Raw genomic sequence first — 21857 nt, 5'->3', positions numbered from 1 at the left:
ATAAAAAAGTGATTGGCTTAAATCAAGATGGTTACGATTTATGCTCCAAAATATGCATAAACTCGTATTGACTGATTAGAGCACCATCCAGGCCGCAGTCATGTGATCTTAAATCAGACTGTTGTTTATCCCACCTGTTATTTTCCTGAAGCTGTTACCCATAATCCCTGTTGTGGGGCATCCAGTAAATTTAGTCTTGATACAAACCATAAATTAATTGATAACCAAAAATAAGGTGTATAATTAGACCAAGGGATAAAACCAGACACTCCACCAGGGGCATCTGTAATAGAAATTTAATTCAAATTAAAACAAAAATATATCAGCAGTTCAGAAAGAACCATGCAGTTTTAAATGCTGTTTATTGAACATTCTCTCTTGGCACTAAAGCTGTTTTGGTAAATGATATATATTAAGTACAAAATCTGATCTGTGTCTTCTCACTGAAACCTGGCTTAGTAAATGTGACACTGTTCCCTAGCTGAGGCGTCACCAGATGGATACTCGTTCCTTCATAAGTCTAGAGATTCTGGTCGAGGAGGAGGCCTTGGAATAATTCATTGTAACAAAATGCAAATCACTCCTAAAAATTTAGGCAACTTTACATCCTTTGAGGCATTCATTTTAAATATTAAAACAGATTCCAACACAATTATAGTGCTAGTCTACAGACCACCAGGGCCATATTCATTGTTCATGACTGAATTTAGCAACCTTCTGTGTCTGATTTGGCTATAAATTCTGATCACGTAGTACTGATAAGGGATTTTAATGTACACATTGATGTGGAAACTGACACTTTTAGCAAATGTTTTACTTATTTGTTAAATTCAGTAGGATTTTGTCAGATTGTCAAAGGTCCAACTCATAATCATAACCATACATTAGATTTAATTATAACTTACAAAGTTGAAATTCAAAATTTAAATATTACTCCATTAAATGTAGTTATTTCCGATCACTTCTTAATTACATTTGATTTAGTTCTGCCCATGCGATTAAAACAAAGAAAGTGCGGCATCTAGATTGTAATTCTGCTTCAAAATTTATAGATACCTTGAGTAAGTCGAGTGTAATTGTGGAAAACCATTTAGATCAGTTAACATCAAATGTAAACGTGGAAAACAATTTAGATCAGCTAACATCACATTATAATGTGACCTTGAGAGATGCTCTGGACACAGTGGCTCCCCTAAAACAAAAGTGATCAAAGCACATAGAAACTCTCCCTGGTTTAATGAAAACACTCGAGCTCTTAAATTAGAGTGTTGAAAACTGGAGCACAGATGGAGAACAACAAAGCTACATGTCTTTCAAATTGCATGGACAGAGAGTGTTAATAAATATAAAAAAGCCCTCTTTAAAGCTCGCTCAGAATACTATTCTACATTAATAGATAGCAATAATAAAAATCCTAGGGTACTTTTAGAACAGTGGCTAAATTAACAAATGGGAATTCAGATCAACAGTGCAAAATACCAACAGATATTAGCAGTACAGACTTTATGAACTTCTTCAATGAGAAAATTAAAAATATAAGATCCCAGATCTCAGCATCACAGTACAAACCAAATACTAGCTTAGCAGACCCTGTCACATTGCATTCAGCACTTTAATAATTTTAATCCTGTAACTCACAGGAAGTCTTAACTTTAATTTCTAAAATGAAGCCCACTACTTGTTCCCTAGATCCAGTGCCAACAAAACTAGTAAAAGTGCAATGGATGTTCTTGCAGCCCTATTCTAAACATTATCAATAGTTCATTATTGCATGGCACAGTACCTGATGCACTAAAAGTGTCAGTCATTAAACCTTTACTTAAAAGTCAGACCTAGACCCACACATACTAAATAATATAGGCCTATTTCAAATTTACCATTTCTCTCTAAAATACTAGAAAAGTAGTCGCCAGTCAGCTTCAGTCACACCTTACGCATTACAATTTATTTGAGAAATTCCAGTCTGGCTTTCGTGACTGGTCATAGTACAGAAACGGCACTAACACGGGTTGTAAATGACATTCTGATATCCTCTGATGAAGGAAACTCCACTGTAATTATGTTGTTGGACTTAAGTGCAGCATTTGACACCATTGACCATTCTATTTTACTGCACAGGCTAGAAAATGATGTTGGGCTTACAGGCCCGTGCTCGCTTGGTTTAGTTCTTATTTATCAAATCGATTCCAATAGTACAGAAATGTGCTGACAGTACTCCATCATTATACACAGAAGTTCAATATGGTGTCCGCAGGGCTCAGTACTGGGACCTTTACTGTTTTCACTTTACATGCTTCCACTGGGATCTCTCATTAGGAAACATAATGTTAATTTTCACTCATATGCAGATGACACCCAGTTATACCTTTCATTTAAATCAAATGAAGTTTCTCAGATGTTGTCTTTAATTAGTTGTGTTAGTGAATTAAAGGAATGGATGAATGAGAACTACTTGTCTTTAAATACAGATAAAACAGAGATGTTAATTGTTGGAGGGAATGACGCTGATCACAGCAATATTTTGTCATCATTTAACTCAGTTGGAATCCCAATTAATTTTACTGAATCAGCCAGCAATCTAGGAGTTATCTTTGACTCTAGCATGTCATTTAAAGCATATTACAAAGTTGTCCAAAACATGTTTCTTTCATCTTAAAAATGTTAGGAAATTAAGGCTTTCTAAATAAACAGGATTCTGAGAAATTAATTCATGCATTTATCTCTAGTAGGATTGACTACTGCAATGCCTGACACGCTTATATTCCAAATCGTAACCTTAGATCTTCAAATGAGTGTCTCCTTATAATTCCAAAAGCTAAACTTAAAAGAAGTGGTGAGCGCCTTCTGCTGCTATGCACCTAAATTTCTGGAATAGCCTGCCGATAGGAATTCGCCAGGCAAATACAGTAGAGCAATTTAAAACACTGCTGAAAACACATTACTTTAACATGGCCTTTTTATAACTTCACTTTAACATAATCCTGATACTCTGTATGTTCAATTCTTCATAATAACTATTCATGGTGGCTCTAAAATCACTGACCCCTACTCTCTCTTCTGTTTCTTTTCTGGTTTTCTTTGTGGTGGCGGCCTGCGCCCACCACTCTCAAAGCATCATGATGCTCCAACAATGATGGACTGAAAGCCAGAAGTCTCGTGACCATCATCATCAGCTCCTTCCATGAAAACGCTTAAATACAAAGAGGACTGTTTGACTAATGTTAGGTAGATTGCCCAGAGGGGACTGGGCGGTCTCTTGGTCTGGAACCCCTACAGATTTTATTTTTTTCTCCAGCTTTTTGGAGTTTTTTTTTTTTTTGTTTTTTCTGTCCACCCTGGCCATCGGACCTTACTCTTATTCTATGTTAATTAATGTTGACTTATGTTTATCTTTTATTGTGTCTTCTATTACTCTATTCATTTTGTAAAGCACTTTGAGCTACATTTTTTTTGTATGAATATGTGCTATATAAATAAATGTTGATTGATTGATTGAATGCGGTGTTCACTGGCTGTTCAAACTGTTCTCTTTACAACCTCCAGTTAATCCAAAATGCGGCTGCAAGAATTTTTACAAGAACAAGAAAATAAGAACACAACTCCAGTTCTTAAATCCTTACACTGGCTCCCGGTTAAGTTTTGGGCAGATTTCAAAATCCTCCTTTTAACATATAAAGCATTAAATGGCCACGGTCCTGCTGACTTGTCTGAACTTATCATGACTTACAAACCTGAGCTCACATTAAGATCTCAAGATGCCGGTCTGCTTATGATTCCGAGGATTAATAAAATAACAGTAGGAGGTCGAGCTTTTTAGTTACAGGGCCCCTAAACTGTGGACTGGTCTGCCTGCTTCTATAAGAGATGCCCCTTTGGTCTCAGCCTTTAAATCCCGACTGAAGACTCACTACTTCAGTTTAGCATATCCTAATTAGAGCTGCTGATTAACTGTACAGACTGCATCTGTGTTGTTAGTCATTAGCACTAAAACATAAGTAACTTGATAGTTTATAACTGAATACTAACCCTCACCTATTCTGTGTTTCTTCTCGGTACTCAAATGTGGCACTTGGTGCCATGGTCCACCTGCCAGGTTGTTTTGCCTGCATATGGTAAAGTCATCCCTGGTGGAGGATCGCAGGAATCATGGGAAATAAGGGTCCTTTCATTGGATTGGCTGGCCCAGCGCTGTTTCAGCCATGGAATGGCCAAATGGGGAGAGCAGCTTGATGGATGAGGTCTCTAGGACTCTAAAAATATCCAAATCGTATTATGTGATATTATCTACTGTTAAATTCTGCTCCGTACTTCTAAATTTTTTTTATTTTTATGCTGTATTGAAGATTTGTTCTGTTATGTGTATTGTATTGTATTGTATTGTATTGATCCCCTTCTTTTTGACAATCACTGCACGCCCAACCTACTTGGAAAGGGGTCTCCCTTTAAACTGCTTTTCCCAAGGTTTCTTCCATTTTTCCTACAAGGTTTTTTGGAGTTTTTCCCTTGTGTCTTCTTAGAGAGTCAAGGCTGAGGGGCTGTCAAGAGGTAGGGCCTGTTAAAGCCCATTGCGGCACTTCTGTGTGATTTTGGGCTATACAAAAATAAACTGTATTGTATTGTAACAGACCAATGCCCTTAAAAATGTCAGCCAACTCTTCTTTTATCGACTGTATGTCAGCTGGTGAGGTCACTGCTAGGACTACCTTAATCAAATCCAAATCTAGACATGCCTTTAGCCCTAACACTGGAGGTTCCTGTGTCTCTATAACAGTCAGTCAGTCATTGTCCAACCCGCTATATCCTTACACAGGGTTATGGGGGTCGGCTGGAGCCAATCCCAGCCAGCGCAGGGCACAAGGCAGGAACAAATCCCTGGGCACACACCAAACACACACTAGAGACAATTTAGGATCGCCAATGAGCCTAACCTACATGTCTTTGGACTTGGGAGGAAACCGGAGCCCTGGAGGAAACCGACACAGACACAGGAAGAACATGCAAACGCCACGCAGGGAGGATCCGGGAAGCGAACCCAGGTCTCCTTACTGTGAGGCAGAAGCGCCACTGTGCCACCCATCTCTATAACATAGAAATCCCAAACCATGCTGCGCTCCTTGTATTTCCAATGCAGCGTACATGTATCTCTTACTATAAGCAGCTCACAGTTTGCATTGCATTCACTCAGAGGAATTACATTAACTTATGTACTGGTGTCTAATTTAAATTTAAGTTTTTCACCTTGCTTTCCTATTGCCATGTCTGCAAAGGCTTGTTCAGCTTCAGGTTGTTCCTTTCTTACTGCATCAATAAACAGCTTGTCTTCCTTTTTATCTGAGACATCACACACTGCATGCACCGGTTTACCTTTCCCAGTCCTGCAAACTTTAACAAAGTGGTTCACTTTACCACATTTTTTACACTGTTTTCCTTTAGCTGGACATTGACTTTTTCCACCGTGTGCTTTGTTTCCACAGTAGCTGCACTTCTCAATATGCTTGTATGTGTCAATCGCTTCATAATCTTTTGCTGCCTTCTCAATTGTATAATGTGTTTTTTGTGCAGTGCTCTTTGGAGTCCTTGCTTGTTGTCTACGTACTTCGTTCACAGTTAGTTCACATGAGCCACTCGGGGTGCCTGCTTTGAAGGTTTCTCAGCTGTGCTTGTGCTATCTTGTGCAATCTTTCGATGTCCACAGCTTTGTTTAATGTTGGCTCAGACCCGGCGCTTAAAAGTTTCTCTCGCACTTTCGTTGAATTTACATCAAACACTATTCTATCCCTGACTATTTAATCTTTGTTTGCATAAGCACAGTGCTTCACCAGCAATTTGAACTCCGTTACAAAGTGATCAAAAGTCTCGTTTATCCCCTGCGTCTTCTCATTAAATTTGTATCTCGTGAATATTGTATTCGTCTTAGGCATGACATTCGCCTCAAAGCAGGCATAATAAGTTTTCAGTACCTTGGCTTCTTCCTGGGTGACAGTCCATGTGTTGAAAATGACTTCCTTTTTCCCCAGTCCACAGGAGCAGGTAGTTGAATTTCTCACTCTCGTCTTTGCCTTTTAGCGCCCCAGAAAACATCAGCTCCACGTGTTGTCGGAACTTTTTCCATTCTCCTGGCAGGTTAAGAGAATCCCAGTCAATTCTTGGCGAGGGAACTGCAGCAAAATCCATGACTGTCTTCTATTCTGACACCATGTCTTGTTTTCACAAATTGTGCAAAATTAAATGATGGCAATTGAGGTCCTTTTATCTTGCGCCTTCTTTATGACATAGGTGCCTAAACAATGCCTGATAATAATACTTTTCAATGACATATCTTAAAACAAAACTATTAATATTTTGTTGACACATAAATATTACAACAGAGGTGGAAAAGGACAAAGTGCAGGTCTCTTATGAAATTCTTAGAACTCGCTGGAAGTCCTATCAAGAGGCTGTGAGATCAGCAAAATCACATTTTTTATCGTGTTTAATTGTGAATGCTGCCTCGAGACTTAGGGTGCTATTTAGCACCATAAACACTCTTTTAAATCCACCTATCAGCGGCTTCCCTGAGAGTACGCCTGAGACCTGTGAGCTTTATCTTAATTATTTTATAAGTTAAATTGAAGCCATTCATTTCAGCATTACTTTCCAGCAAACTGTTGATTACTGTGGGAAGACACCAATCACTCTAAGGCCAGTGCACAGCCAGTTTACTTCCTTTCAGCTTATTGACTCTTCTCAGCTAGCTGATATAATCCTGCATATGAAACCTTCCAACTATCCACTAGATACCTTACTCTCATGCCTATTTAAAAATACTTTTATAGCGTTTAGTCCAATTCTGTTGGCTATTATTAACAACTGTCTAAAATACGGTATAATGCAAGACAACTTTAAACATGCAATTGCTCAGCCTTTGCTGAAGAAGCCCACACCTGATCCTACACCTCTTTCAAACTATAGGCCTATTTCTAAGTTCCCATTTCTGTCCAAAATTATGGAGAAAGTGGTTTCTTTGCAGTTAATTTCATATCTGGAGGATAACAATGTATGTGATGTGTTTCAGTCAGGTTTTAAAAAACTTCATAGTGCTGAATCAGCTCTGCTGAAGGTAACAAATGATAATCTATTAACTTTGGACGCGTATTTGGGCTCTTCTGCAATCTTGGTCTCTCCTCTGCACATGTCCAAACCAACGCAATCTCGCCTCTCTGTCTCCCAACCGTCCAACTTGAGCTGACCCTCTAATGTCCTAATTTCTAATCCTGTCCATCTTTGTCACACCCAATGCAAATCGTAGCATCTTTAACTCTGCCACCTCCAGCTCTGTCTCCTGCTTTCTGATCAGTGCCACCATCTCCAGCCCATATAACATTGCTGGTCTCACTACTGTCCTGTAGACCTTCCTTTTCACTCTTCCTGACAAATCACTCCTGATACTCTTCTCTACCCACTCCATTTCACTTCCACAATCCCATTACTTTGTACTATTGATCCCAAGTATTTAAACTCATCCATCTTCGCCAACGCTATTCCCTGCATCCTCACCATTACACTGACCTCCCTCTTATTCACACACATGTATGCTGTCTTGTTCCTACTGACCTTTATTCCTCTCCTCTCTGGGGCATATCTCCACCTCTACAGGGTCTCCTCAACCTGCTCCCTACTATCGCTACAGATCAACAATGTCATCAGCAAAGATCATAGTCCACGAGGACTCCTGTCTAATCTTGTCTGTCAACCTGTCCATCACCATTGCAAATAAGAAAGGCCTCAGAGCCGATCCCTGATGTAATCCCACCTCCAAATTGAATGCATCAATCACTACTACCGGAGACCTCACCACTGTCGCACTTCCCTCATACATATCCTGTACAACTCTTACGTAACTCTCTGCCACTCCTGACTTCCTTATATAATACCACAGCTCTCTATTAATATGCTTTCTTCAGGTCCACAAAGACACAATGCAACTCCTTCTGGCCTTCTCTATACTTCTCCTTCAACACCTTCAGAGCAAATATCGCATCTGTGCTGCTCTTTCTTGGCATGAAACCACACTGCTGCTCACAAATCATCACCTCGCTTATTAACAAAGCATCCACTACTCTTTCCAATAACTTCATGCTGTGGCTCATCAATTTTATTCCCCTGTAGTTCCTACAACTCTGCACATCCTCCTTTTTCTTAAAAAATCTGTACTTCTCCACTCCTCAGGAATCTTCTCACTTTCCAGTATTCTGTTAAACAATCTGGTTAAAAACTCCACTGCCATCTCTCCTAAACACATCCATGTTTCCACAGGTATGTTATCTTCACCATCGGCTTTTCCATTCTTCATCCTCTTCCTAGCTGTCCTTACAGCTCCCCATCTCTCTGATTATCCCACTTATTCAAAATTTTACACCGGGTGCCCTTCCTGACGTAACCCTCCCTATTAATCCGGGCTTGTGACCGGCGTGAAGAAACACACTGGTTTGTACATCCCCTGTGGCTGGGTTCTGACCCAACTGATCTCCTAGCCTTTTATTTGACATTTAACAGAAAGTTTTCCATCTGCCTTTATGTTGTAGAGATTTGTAATGCTGAGGCTGAATGTGGACACACTGCTGTGTTGTATTAAAAAGACGATTGTAAAAGGCAAACAAATTCTACTGTAAGGCAATTTAGTAATAAAAGTAAAGAGTCTGAAAAGCTTGCCATCTATTAAGAGTAGAGTGTCCAGTTGTTAAAGTATGAGCTTGTGTACATTGTCGGTGATGAGGGTGCTTATGTCTAAGGCTGCATGTATAGAAATACTGCAATGTGGTGTATTCTGTATCGGACACGTGAAAGCAGTAAACAGACTGACTAAACGCACAAAACTTTAATTATGTAGGTCTATGAATTGTGTAGTCAATTAAGGAACAGAGCTGCGAGCAGATACAATAGGGCTACCTGGAGAGTTTTAGATAGATAGATAGACAGATAGATACTTTATTAATCCCAAGGAAAATTCACATACTCAAGCAGCATACTGATAAAACAATATTAAATTAAAGAGTGATGAAAATGCAGGTATAACAGACAATAACTTTGTATAATGTTAACGTTTACTCCGCTGGCTGGAATTGAAGAGTCGCATAGTGTGGGGTCTCCTCAGTCTGTCAGTGGAGCAGGACGGTGGCAGCAGTCTGTCACTGAAGCTGATCCTCTATCTGGAGATTATCCTGTTTAGTGGATGAAGTAGTTTCTCTATGATTGACAGGAGCCTGCTCTGTGCTCTGCCATGGATGTCAAACTGTCCAGCTCCGTGCATACAAGCTTCCTCACCATATGATATGTATTTTAGGCAATCAATAAAGCCTTGCAATTTAAGGGGGAGAATTTAATTAAAAAAACAAGCAATTTATCTATAAGTTGTTTCAGAAACGTCAGTGTGTTTTCTGAGAAGACTGGAGATGTGTGAAGTGGGATCAGACTTCAGCAGATGATAACAGGATGTACCTCCTAAATGCCTCCATCCCTCCTCCAGGTATTTGTTCCTGTTTAAGATTAGAGTTGCACCACCTTCAACAGCTCATCAATTGGTGATTGACTGCAGGTAGTTATTAGCTAGTACAGCCTTTAATGTTTTTAGTTTTGACCTGAGGTTACGTTTATAATTCTCCTTAACGTGTTTTTCTTTTCTTTTTTTTATTTAACAATTTCACTAACAGCTTCTAATTACCCTCATTAGATATGGGGGTCTTCCCAGACTGTCTTAAGACTGCTGCTGTTAAATCCCTGCTCAAGATAAAATAATCTCGACTCCTCTCTTTTTGACAATTTCAGACCTAATTCTAACCTGCCTTTCTTAAGTAAAATCCTAGAGAGGCAGTCATTATGCACCTAAATGACCACCTCAATAAACCTGCTGTTCTTGATAAGTTTCAGTCGGGTTTCAGAACAAATCACAGTACAGAAACTGAGCTAGTTAAAGTAGTAAATGACTTGTGGGTAAATGCAGACAGAGGCCATTTATCTGTTCTCATCCTCATAGATCTGAGTGCCACATTTGATACCATTGATCACAATATTCTTATAAATCACCTTAGTCAGTGGGTGGGCCCTCTGGCAGGGGTCTCAATGTGGTTTGAGTCTTACTTGGCAGGTTGAAAATTCTTTGTTAGTTGCAGTTGCATTATACTTCAAAGACACGTGATATTCTATATGGTGGTCCATAAGGCTCTATCCTGGGTCCACTGCTCTTTTCGATCTCCATTGCTTCCATTAGGTCAGATTATCTCAAGGCTTAACGTGAGCTACCACAGCTACACTGATGACACACAACTGTACTTATCAATAGTGCCTGAAGCTAAACTTAGAAGTGGTGAAGTGGCCTTCTGCTGTTAGGCACCTAAAATCTGGAACAGCCTGCCAATAGGAATTTGCCAGGCTGATACAGTGGAGCACTTTAAAAAACTGCTGAAAACACATTACTGTAACATGGCCTTCTCATGGCTTCATTTTAGTTTAATCCTGATATTCTGAATATGCATTAAATTATCATTTTTATCATGGCTCCGTAATCTGTACTAAACCCTACTATCTCTCGTGTTCTTTTTCCAGTTTTCTGTTGTGGTGATGATTTGCGCCACCACCACCTGATCAAAGCACTGTGATGTCCATACATTCATAGATTGAAGGCCACATGACCATCATCATCAATTTCTTCCATGTGAAGCCTGAAAACCATGAGGACTGATTGAGTTCACTTATGTTAGGTGGGCTGAGTGGTCTCATTTAAGTTCAGGGGGACTGGGTGGTCTCGTGGCCTCGGATCCCCTGAAGATGTTGTTTTTTTTTCTCCAGCCCTCTGCAGTTTTTGTTTTTTTTGTTTGTTTGTTTTTTCTGTGCTCCTGGGAATCAGACCTTACTTTATTCCTTTTTAATTAGTATTGCCTAATTTTATTTTTATATTTTTCTTTCTTCATCCTGTAAAGCACTGTGAGCTACATCATGTGTATGAAAATGTGCTATAGAAATAAATGTTGTTGTTGACTTTTAAAAACTTGACTCAGCCTATTTTTACTATTCACAGACTTTAAGAAAGGACCCTTCTGTTTGTTTTCAGTGGGCTGCCATGACAGGTGGGAGTTCTCACTTTCTCCTGTAAGTAGACATTGTATTCAAATACTTAGAAACTTCTGTTGCACCTGAAAGCTTTCTAGTGACCTGGGGTCTCATGTATAAACGGTGCATACGCACAGAAATGTTGTGTAAGAACGTTTCCACGTAGAAATCATGAAGTATAAAACCTACGCTTGGCGTAAAGCCACGCACTTTTCCACGTTACCTCATACCTTGTCATACACAAGTTCTCCGCTCGGTTTTGCAGACTGGCGGCACCCAGCGTCAAATCAGTGCTACTGTTCCTGTGTGGATACCCTTTATTTATTAGATCCACATTCCTGATGCGGCTTTATAAATACACTGAAACTAACCGCATATTGTTTATTAGTGTAATGCATCTGATTGTAATTAACCTGTAACAATATAATGGTCCTTGGAATAGCCGTAGTATTCCAAATACCATAACTGCTTTAGCGTTGTTACTTTCACTGCACCTTCTTCTTCTTCTTTCAGCTCCTCCCGTTAGGAGTTGCCACAGTGGATCATCTTTTTTCATATTACTCTCACTGCACCACTCAGAGTATTTATATCACTGTATCTGAGTGGGGAATCACAGCAGCAGCTGATCGGAAAGAGAATTATCGGTATACAGCATCAAGCCCATGCTGCCTCAGCCACGGCAAAACGCTTCAGAGACTTTCCTGTAATGGGACCTCGTGGTTCAGAAACAGTTTCATCCCAAGAACTTTGAACAGTCAATCAGTCCATCAAGTGCTCCTTTTAGAACTGTTTGGACTTATAAGTACAATCACCCCACTGTAAACTTACACTACAGTTATAATATTGCACAACCTGAGCCACTTTATAAAGCTTGTGTTTACATATGATGACTATATCATTTTTAAGATGAAATGCAGCAAAATATGTTGATTATATTATATAGATAAAACTTTAACTTTATTTAAATAATCTGTATTGTTAATAATTAAACATGTGAGGACACGGTTCCGCAGCGCTAGCTAGTTCGCAGATTGATCCTACCTTGTGGTGTATTCTTTCTGGGGCTGACGCGACACTGGAAGGATAGATGGATAGAATAATTGAACATGTACTACAAAGATATTTCAATGTTGCTTAAAAATTTTGAAGAATCGTCGTTATAAGCTTACAGATGGCTTAACTTCTATTACAGAGCTGATTGTGTGGCGGCTGGGTATTTGGAGAAAGAAAAGTAAGGACAGGAATTGGAGGTTAGTACGTTTGAAAGAGACAGTACTGCTACAATAATTTCATCAGAGGTCGTGCACAATCACTGTTTCATCGTGTTCCCCTGTTTAATAACATGCTTTAACTCTTATCATCATGAAAAAGATATCACGTATGCATCTCAGTATTTTAATTATTCAGAGAACTGTAATATCACGAATGTAATGGATTCTGTGTCCTGTCGGAGGAAGAGAAAGCGGAAGCACATAGTGATTCACACACATACAGCACATAGAAGAACACATACAAAACAAAGCATTTAATGTGCTACTTTAGTTACGATGGGATTTGAGAAACTAGTAAATTAAACAATTTTAAGATGAAGTTTATGATCTGCTTTAATGACAAACTACGTGATTAAAGTGGAAATTTCAAGATTACAGTTGACATTTTGTGTGTTTTTCCCCACTGTTTTTTAAATTTTTTTCTGTACCCTAATACGCTTTCATATGACACTCAGACGGTGGGCTACGACTCGGCTTTTCATGACAACTTTGATATCTGACTTCTTTTTTATTTCGAGCACTGTGCGACTTTGTGAACTTGAGCTTTCAAGTTTCTCCAACACGCTATGTCACTCGATCAACTTCCTTTTGTTGTTTATACCACTGTTTAAACCAACAAATATTACGTTTTTCCTTTGCCTCCACTTGGTATTCACTGAAATTCTTATTTTCCCCCGTGCTTTTCACAGAACGCTGAGCTGAAGGGCTATTTATATTGATTTGCATATTCAAAGAGGCGTAATTCTGGGAGGAGCAAGCGCGTGCACGAGCATTACTTTTCACGCTGACCGGATTTATGTAGCAGAAGAATGTGGAAGTTGGAGTACACACAGATTCCTGCATCTGGATTTTTCTGTGTGTAAGCACATTTCGGCTTTTGTGCTTACGTCATGTTAGTGTGAATTCCACACGGCGTTATGCATGAGACTCCGGAAGCCCACATAGTAAGCTAAATGCACTTTAATGCTACAGTCTGTGGCGTAGCAATGGATCGTGCAGATTGTGCAAAGTGCAAGGGCCAACGAGCTTGGGGCCGTACAGATTTAAAACAAAATTCAATAACTTCAATCACTTGCACAGTTCATTGACTTAATAATTCACAGTTTTATTTGCATGTTTGCACCATCACCAGGCAGGTCCATGATGATATTACATATTCGGCAGGCCTACAGTTTACACAAATTTAGAGTTTGGAGACTCGGAGCCTAATCAGAGGCACAACACGTCTGTCCGCCTTACAGAGGAGTGCACATTCCCAAATTTGGTGACCTTGGGTGTACCACAGCCGACATGAACGGAAGAAGTTTTGAAGGACGTCACATGAATGGTGTGAATCTACATTATTATTGTAAATAATTGTTACTTTTGTACTTTGATTTGATGTCAACAATTTTTGAAATTCAAACTCGTAAACAGTAAATCATAGCAATTCTGTTGTTAAGTTATGGTCCACGTTAGTCAAATATTTGAACAACTTGACGCTTTTTATACTCTCGCCAGACAACACCATGTCGGCCAGTAGCAGCGGATCTGGCAACCATTATAAGAGTGGTGCTACTAAATGTAAGGCACGCCTGTAACAGGAATTGAAACACGCCAAGCTTACCAAGATTTCTGCTTTTCTCAAAACTGAGAAAGCGCCAGCGGTGGGAACAGAGAATGCCGATGGTGGTGAATCGTCACAAAAGGCACAAGCAGGTTATGCAGACAGTGCAGGAACTGAAATTGTTGCAACTACCAAGTCTGTAAGTATAATGATACAATGGCTTCAGGTCAGGTGCTGTCTGCTAAAACTATTAAAAATGGAGAAACAACTAAAGACAAACTAGCAATATATATAGATCAAGCAATTTCCTATCGACACAGCAAATTTCTTAGAACCACTGACACCTTACTTTATGAACTTATGTAAAATGGGTCGATGGTTTTGTCGTTTTATTTTGTTACAAATAGAAATGGCTTTATTTTATAGCACAGAACATTTTCTGCTTTCTAGCTAAAGTTACATCTTCCTTCACAAAGTTGTTTTGGAATAGCAAGCAGGTCCACATCTTACATCTATTTATGTATGACTACTGCTACCCACACCTCCCACATTCCATTCCCACAACTGAATTTATTTTTATGAACTTACAACAGTTGTAATAAAGTGATTTAAAAAAGTTAGTGCAAATAGAGAGCTGGTTTATTTGTCACCAGCGTGTGATTATGATAGTGACGCAGTCGAGGACACCACTGCCTAGCTGGCCCCTAGGATCAAGTTGAGTATAAATTACTAACAGTTATGCCAAACAGGAGGATCACCTCATGGTGCTGCACGGTGGCCCCAGCAAGAGAGCTACGCCACTGACGACAGTGAGGGACGAAATCTGAGTTACGATGATCTGCAGATGTGGACTGAAATACCACAAACTACAAATGTGCAGCTTACAGATTTGATAACACTGACGTCAATCTGTTTCAGCTGTTTGAGCTTCACTGTACTCTGAACATGTGACAGTAATGACCCCCTAAACCCCAGAGTGGCTGTCACACAGTTTTGAAAGGATCGAATAAGAGAATGAAGGGACCGCACAATAAAACTGCCAAGACTTGTTAACAGCATCACCTGCAGACAGAGGAGCAGCTTCAGTGACAGACTGAGGAGACCCCACACTATGCGACTCTTCAATTCCACCCGGGGGAGTAAACATTAACATTATAAAAAAGTTATTGTCTGCTATACCTGCATTTTTATCACTCTTCAATATTGTTTATTATCAGTATGCTGGAGTATGTGAATTTCCACTTGGTATTAATAAAGTATCTATCTATCTATGAAAAGAAACCACCCTGGCACACCAGCAGAAGCTTAGAGGGCAAACCAATTCAGATCAGACATGGCTTAGTGTGCTCAAAATCTAGAAAAAGAAGACAAAGTTAACATACAAGCTACTGAGTGTTCAGTTAGTTAACTTGGATGAAAAGAAAGTTAATGACAATTAACTAGCGGTTTACTAGATAATGTTTTCGAATAATTTGTCATGAATTCTTGCATTTTATTGTTCTAACAGATTCAGGTGGTGGGCATCAAGCTAGGGGTTTCATTAAAAAGTTAAGCACAATTAAGAATAAGAACAACAGGATGGGATGAGACACATAAGTGACCGAGGATTACTGTGATAAACAGGAAAAGGACCAGGAAACGACATGCAGTCTTAACAGCACCATACCAGGACCGAGAAAATGACAGATAGATAGACAAAGCCAAGGAAGGCACAGCAGATTAAAGAAACCCCAAGCTGCATCCACAAGAAAGCTGGTAGCACACTGAGCCGCAGATGTGCAGCCATCACACGGACAGTCACAAGGTAGAAATGACATTAAAAAAGTTAAATATGGAGATATGAAGAGCGGAGCGGGCACTCTGATGAGGGTCTCTGACGACTGGCTGCCCAGCCATTTCTTCTTCTTCTCTTATATGGCACAAGTGCGTACCTGTGCCATGTGGCTCAGTCCACGTCATCCGCTCCACTGACCAGCATTTCTGTGTGGTCTTGTTGAAGACAAGGACGACAAAATCAAACTGGCCATTGTGGTGAGAAAGGAAGCAGGATGCAGAAAGCGAGAGAAAGAAACAAAATAGGTGTAAAATGACATGGATTGCTCATGTGTGTTATTTATACTTACCTATAGTTAATTGTACAGTTATGCTAATGTATATGTGAATATTTATATATCTGTATAAGGGCAGCTCACAACACGAGGCTGGGATTGGAGCTCTAACTTCTTGCTACATGGAGTTTACATGTTCTCCCCGTGTTATTGTGGGTTTCTTCCAGATGGATCCGCTTTCACTCACAGTCTAAAGATATGCCGGAGAGGTGAATTGGTGTGTTAATGTGGCTTGTGTGTGTGTGTGACACCAGGTGTTCTTCCTGCCCTGTGCTCGATGTCTGCTGGAATTGGCTCCAGCGACACAACAAACCTGCCTTGATTTAGTAAATGGATGGATATTTATGTACTGTATTATTGTTCCCTTCTGCACATCTGTTTATCTTTTTATTTCTTTATTTTTATATGATTGTTTTATGACTGTTTCTGCTTTGGTAAGACGTGTGGATATCTGACACTGACAGACAGAGACAGGTGGGGTGGGAAATGAAGCCCCTGGGGAGCAGAGCGCTGACTCGAGCCGCACAGCTGTTTAAATCCGTCAGGCTGATGTGTGAGCCCCCTATAATCAGAAACAGAGGCCAACAAAAGGGCCATACGGACGTGCTGGTCAGTCGAGTGGAAGACGCGGGTTGAGCCACACGGGACAGGTACGTACTTGCGCCATATACGAGAAGAAGAAGAAGAGAGCATTAGGTAGCCAGTCGTCAGAGACCCTCATCGGATTGCCCGCTCTGCTCTTCACGTGTTTAACTTTTTTAATGTCCGCACACTCCGCGCTGCTGCTGCTCATTTCTACTCCGCGGCTCGGTGCGCTGCCGGCTTTTTTAAAAATGGAAGCTCGCTGCTGATCGGGGTTTCTTTAATCCGCGGTGCCTACTTTGGCCTTTCGTAGTGAAAGAATGTAAAATACCCCACTCAGCGGCCCCGTGCACCTGCCCCGGACTGACCACCCGTGTCTCTCTGTTTTGCTAGCCGGTCGGTGGTGCCTGCACGTGCCTGAGAAGCACGAGGCAATCGTTGATTTGTTACACACACGAAATGAACTCAATGATGTGATGTAACGTTCATTAAAATACTGCGCAACTTAAAAACATGAATTGCATATGCATCGTCGAGAGCCACGTAATTCCTGGTTAACTGGGTTGCTCTTTCTTATTATTGACACTAAGGATAAAAAGTCAGCGTTACTTCTCAATTGTATCCGGCTGCAGGTCGAAGACTCAGCCTTTCACCCAGTCGCTACCCGATCCACGTGCCTGCTGGATTCGTGCGCAAAGACATATTGAAAGCCTAACATGCCGTAAAGTGTTCGCGCACGCGTTAAACAGATAGGGGAGCACCGTAAAGTGTGCGATGACGTAGTCTATCACTACACACGGGCGCGCGAATCTGGCCGGCAACGAGCGTAGAGAGAGAATTACTAGACGCCGCATGAACAGCAGCGTCGTACATCAACGTCGCCGCCATATTACGAGTGGCACTGCTGTGGCGTGAAGTAATGGATAAAGATGCCTCACGCATGTGCTGCTTGGGATTGTACAAACCGCTGTATGCTCCAAACCAGATCGCGGGGGATTATATTTCATAGGTAAGGCTGAACAATTGTTTTGCTATATTTGACCATTAGAAAATCCCGTTTATAATCTTTACTTTTGCCACGCCAGGCTAAGATAGCAAAGCTATGCATTTATGTGCTCAAGTGAGCCTCCAAACAACCTTTTGGTTAAGTGTATTTAGTCAGTAACTAGCTGTTAACATTTCTCAAACTTTTTGAAGGTTTCCTAAAGAAATCCACCTTGGGAAGCAGTGGGAGGGTAGCCCTTAGACAGAATTTTGAAAAAGCTATCATGTGACGCGCGTGCGCATTTGAGTTTGGTAACAGATGTTGTACCGGCATCATATGATCAAAGCTACCACTCGTTCACATTAAAAACAAAGGAGGTTTGATGATTCCTTCTGAGGGTACAGTCAAGGTGGTCAAAGTAGCTGAGCGTGTTAACTGACAGTCGACATTAGGGCAAGCTGTCAGTGGATCTTTGGTCAATCAGTGTTTTTGGGCTGAGATTGCTTCAGATGATGTGTTTTTTCTCAAGGAGCACATTGAGGAAACACAGTTTGAATTTGACAACCATCATTTTATGCTCATGTCTTTAGTTCTGTCTGTCTTCCACAAACTAAGGCTGCACCATATTGCCAGACTTAATACTCTCAAATTACAGAGCGGCAGCATACGGAAAAAGCTATGGAAGACAGTTCTGTTACAAGGAATTTAGATCCTATTCTGTATACAGTATATTTAATTAACCACATTGTGTGTGTGTGAGAGAGAGATTGAGAGAGGAATGAGTGAAATGTTTTCAGAAATTATTAAGCCAATTTGTATACAATACAATAAAATTGTTTATTTTCGTCATTGAGTGTATCATTTCACTGTTAATAGAAAGACAGACAAAGATAACTGGCAGTTATAAAATTCACAATTGGTACTCCAGTTTGAAAAGATAAGTTTTGAGCGTAGTTTTAAAATGTGTTATTGAATCGAGCTGAAAAATATGAGAGGGGAGAGAATTCCTGAGTTGAGGAGCACCAGGAGAGACGCTCGAGCTCCCATAGAACAACAACCACAAAAAAGACAAAGAATTAAAATAAGACAACACTAATTAACATAGAATAAGAGTAAGGTCCAATGGTAAGGGAGGACAGAAAAAACAAAAAAATACTCCAGATGGCTGGAGAGAAAAAATAAAATCTGCAGGGATTCCAGACCATGAGACCGCCCAGTCCCCTCTGGTCATTCTACCTCACATAAATGAAATAGTCCTCTTTGTATTTAGTGTTCTCTTGGAAAGACTTGATGATGATGGTCACATGGACTTCTGGCTTTTAATCCATCAATGTAGGGACATCAGGGTGCTTTGATTAGGTGGTGGTGGCGCAGGTCGCCACCCCAGAAAACCGGGAAAAGAAACAGAAGAGAGAGTAGGGGTTAGTACGGATTTTAGAGTCACCATGAATAGTTATGATAATACATTGAATATACAGAGTATCAGGATTAAATTAAAATGAAGTTATGAGAAGGCCATGTTACAGTAATGTGTTTTTAGCAGTTTTTTAAAGTGCTCCACTGTATCAGCCTGGCGAATTTCTATTGGCAGGCTATTCCAGATTTTAGGTGCATAGCAGCAGAAGGCCGCCTCACCACTTCTTTTAAGTTTTGCTCTTGGATTTCTAATCAGACACTCATTTGAGGATCTAAGGTTATAATTTGGTATATATGGTGTCAGACACTCTGATATATAAGATGGAGCGAGATTATTTAAGGCTTTGTAAACCATAAGCAGTATTTTAAAGTCAATTCTGAATGACACAGGTAACCAGTATAGTGACATTAAAACTGGAGAAATGTGTTCGGATTTTCTTTTCCTAGTTAGGATTCTAGCAGCTGCATTCTGCACTCGTTGCAAAGGATTTATGTCTTTTTTGAGGAGTCCTGAGAGGAGTGCATCACAGTAATCTAGTCAACTAAAAACAAAAGTGTGAACTGATTTCTCAATATCTTTCATTGATATAAGAGGTCTAACTTTTGCTATGTTTCTTAAGTGAAAAAATGCTGTCCTAGTAGTCTGATTAATATGCGATTTAAAATTCAGGTTACAGTCAACAGTTACCCCTAAATTCTTTACCTCTGTCTTGACTTTTAATCCTAATACATCAAGTTTATTTCTAATAACCCCATTATATCCATTATTGCCAATCATTAAAATTTCTGTTTTCTCTTTATTTAGCTTGAAAAAATTACTATTCATTCATTTAGAAACACAAGTAAGACATTGTGTTAGTGAATTTACAGCGTCTATGTCATCAGGTGCTATTAATAAGTACAGCTGTGTGTCATCAGCATAGCTGTGGTAGCTCACGTTGTGCCCCGAGATAATCTGACCTAACGGAAGCATAGATTGAGAAGAGCAGCGGACCCAGGATAGAGCCTTGTGGAACACCATATAGAATATCATGTTTCTTTGAGTTGTAATTCCCACAACTAACAAAGAATTTTCTCCCTGCCTGGTAGGATTCAAACCAATTTAAGACACTGCCAGAGAGGCCCACCTACTGACTAAGGCGATTTCTAAGAATATTGTGATCAATGGTATCAAATACGGCACTCAGATCTAAGAGGATGAGAACAGATAAATGGACTCTGTCTGCATTTATCCGCAAGTCATTTACTACTTTAACGAGTGCAGTTTCTGTGCTGTGATTTGTTATAAATCCTGACTGAAATTTATCATGAATAGCAGGTTTATTGAGGTGGTCATTTAGCTGTATAATGACTGCCATCTCCAGAATTTTACTTAAGAATGGCAGGTTAGAAATGAGTCTAAAATATTCAAGAGCAGAGGGGTCAAGATTATTTTTCTTGAGTAGGGGTTTAACTACAGCAGTCTTAAGACAGTCTGGGAAGACCCCCGTATCTATGGATGAGTTTACTATGTCAAGAATATTATGAATTAGCACGCCCAATACTTTTTTGAAAAAACTTGTTGGTATTGGGTCAAGGACACAGGTGGAGGATCTCTTTGAGAAATTATTCTATGTAAATCAGATAAATCTATCCTGGTGAAAGAGTTTAATTTGTTTGTAATGGAGTACTGGGGCTTAAGAGGATCCGCAGTGTTGGGGATATATACTATATTATTTCTAATATCATTAATTTTTTGATTGAAAAATACAGAAATAGCCTCAAAGGTTTCACTGGAAGTATTTTGGAGGCATTCCTTACCTGGTTTAGCAGACGATCAATCATAGAGAATAAGACATTGTTATTTATAATCTTAGAGAAATAGCAGAACCTCTCAAGATGGACTGTGTTATTGTATTCTGTTATTTTAACCTTCAATATTTCATAGTGGATAGTTAGTTTAGTTTTCCTCCATTTATGCTCAGCTCTACGGCATGTTCTCTTTAAATCAGAAACTCTTTAGGTCTTCCATGGTATAACAATGCTAGAAGATTTTTTTAACTATCTTTTCAGGTGCAACTATGTCAACGGCAGTTCTCACCTTAGTATTACATTTTTCCACCTTACTATTTACATTATCCTCGCTATCATAGCACTATAAATGGACTGATTGCTTAGAATGTTTGTAAGTTTTAAAGCTGCTGATTAATCAAAGAAGCGTTTTTTTAACAATATGCTTCTCATGAATGTTTTCTATCAATACTTCTATATTAAATAGTTAAAGAAAATGGTCTGATAGACCGATATCAATGATCTGCTTTACATCAACTTTTAGTCCTTTGGTAATTACTAAATCTAACGTATGAACTGCTTTATGTGTAGGCTGACTAACGAGCTGTCTCAAATCAAGAGTCCAGGAGGTTCACGAATTCTTTTACTTTTTGGTCACACTGATTATAGATATGAAAGTTAAAGTTGCCGACTATTAAGAGCGTGTCATAGTTCGTAATTATAATTGATATTAAGTCTGAGAATTCCTCGAAGAAAGATTTGTTATATTTAGGAGGTATATACACGGATAAAACTAGAATGTGAGAATCTCCATGAATAACAATGGCGAGATACTCAAAGGACTTGAATTTTCCAAAACACTTACAGTTTAGCTGCCTCGAGTAAATGTTTGCTAAGCCCCCACCCTTCTTTCCCTGGCGATCAGCACGAGTAAAAGTGTAATCTGGAGATCGTTGATAAAAAACATCTTGTTGGTTAATGCTCTAACATTTAATAGTGCCATTTTTAAAGTTTCAGAGGAGCAGTGCTGAATTCTATGTGCATTATTTTTTTAGCGCCACTCTGTGTGTATTTTTAATTTAATCTTTAATCTG

The 21857-nt window shown here is 39.6% G+C and overlaps 1 protein-coding gene across 2 annotated transcripts in view; it reads left to right on the top strand.

The window, feature by feature from the left end:
• LOC120533527 (zinc finger protein 239-like) overlaps positions 1–21857 on the top strand; it is a 304582-nt gene that overhangs the window by 146964 nt on the left and 135761 nt on the right. Inside the window, exon 1 of one of the 2 annotated variants that reach the window (XM_039760461.1) lies at positions 16604–16660. The exons of the other annotated variant lie outside the window; for it this stretch is intronic. The gene's annotated coding sequence lies outside the window, so the exon portion shown is untranslated. Of the gene's footprint in view, positions 1–16603; positions 16661–21857 lie in introns of those variants that run through there. 2 annotated transcript variants of the gene reach the window in all.

Source organism: Polypterus senegalus, chromosome 8 (genome assembly GCF_016835505.1).
Source record: "Polypterus senegalus isolate Bchr_013 chromosome 8, ASM1683550v1, whole genome shotgun sequence".
In the NCBI taxonomy this organism is placed as follows: Eukaryota; Metazoa; Chordata; class Cladistia; order Polypteriformes; family Polypteridae; genus Polypterus; species Polypterus senegalus.
Note: the sequence above shows the minus strand (reverse complement) of the source record. Positions and strands in the feature narration are given on the sequence as shown.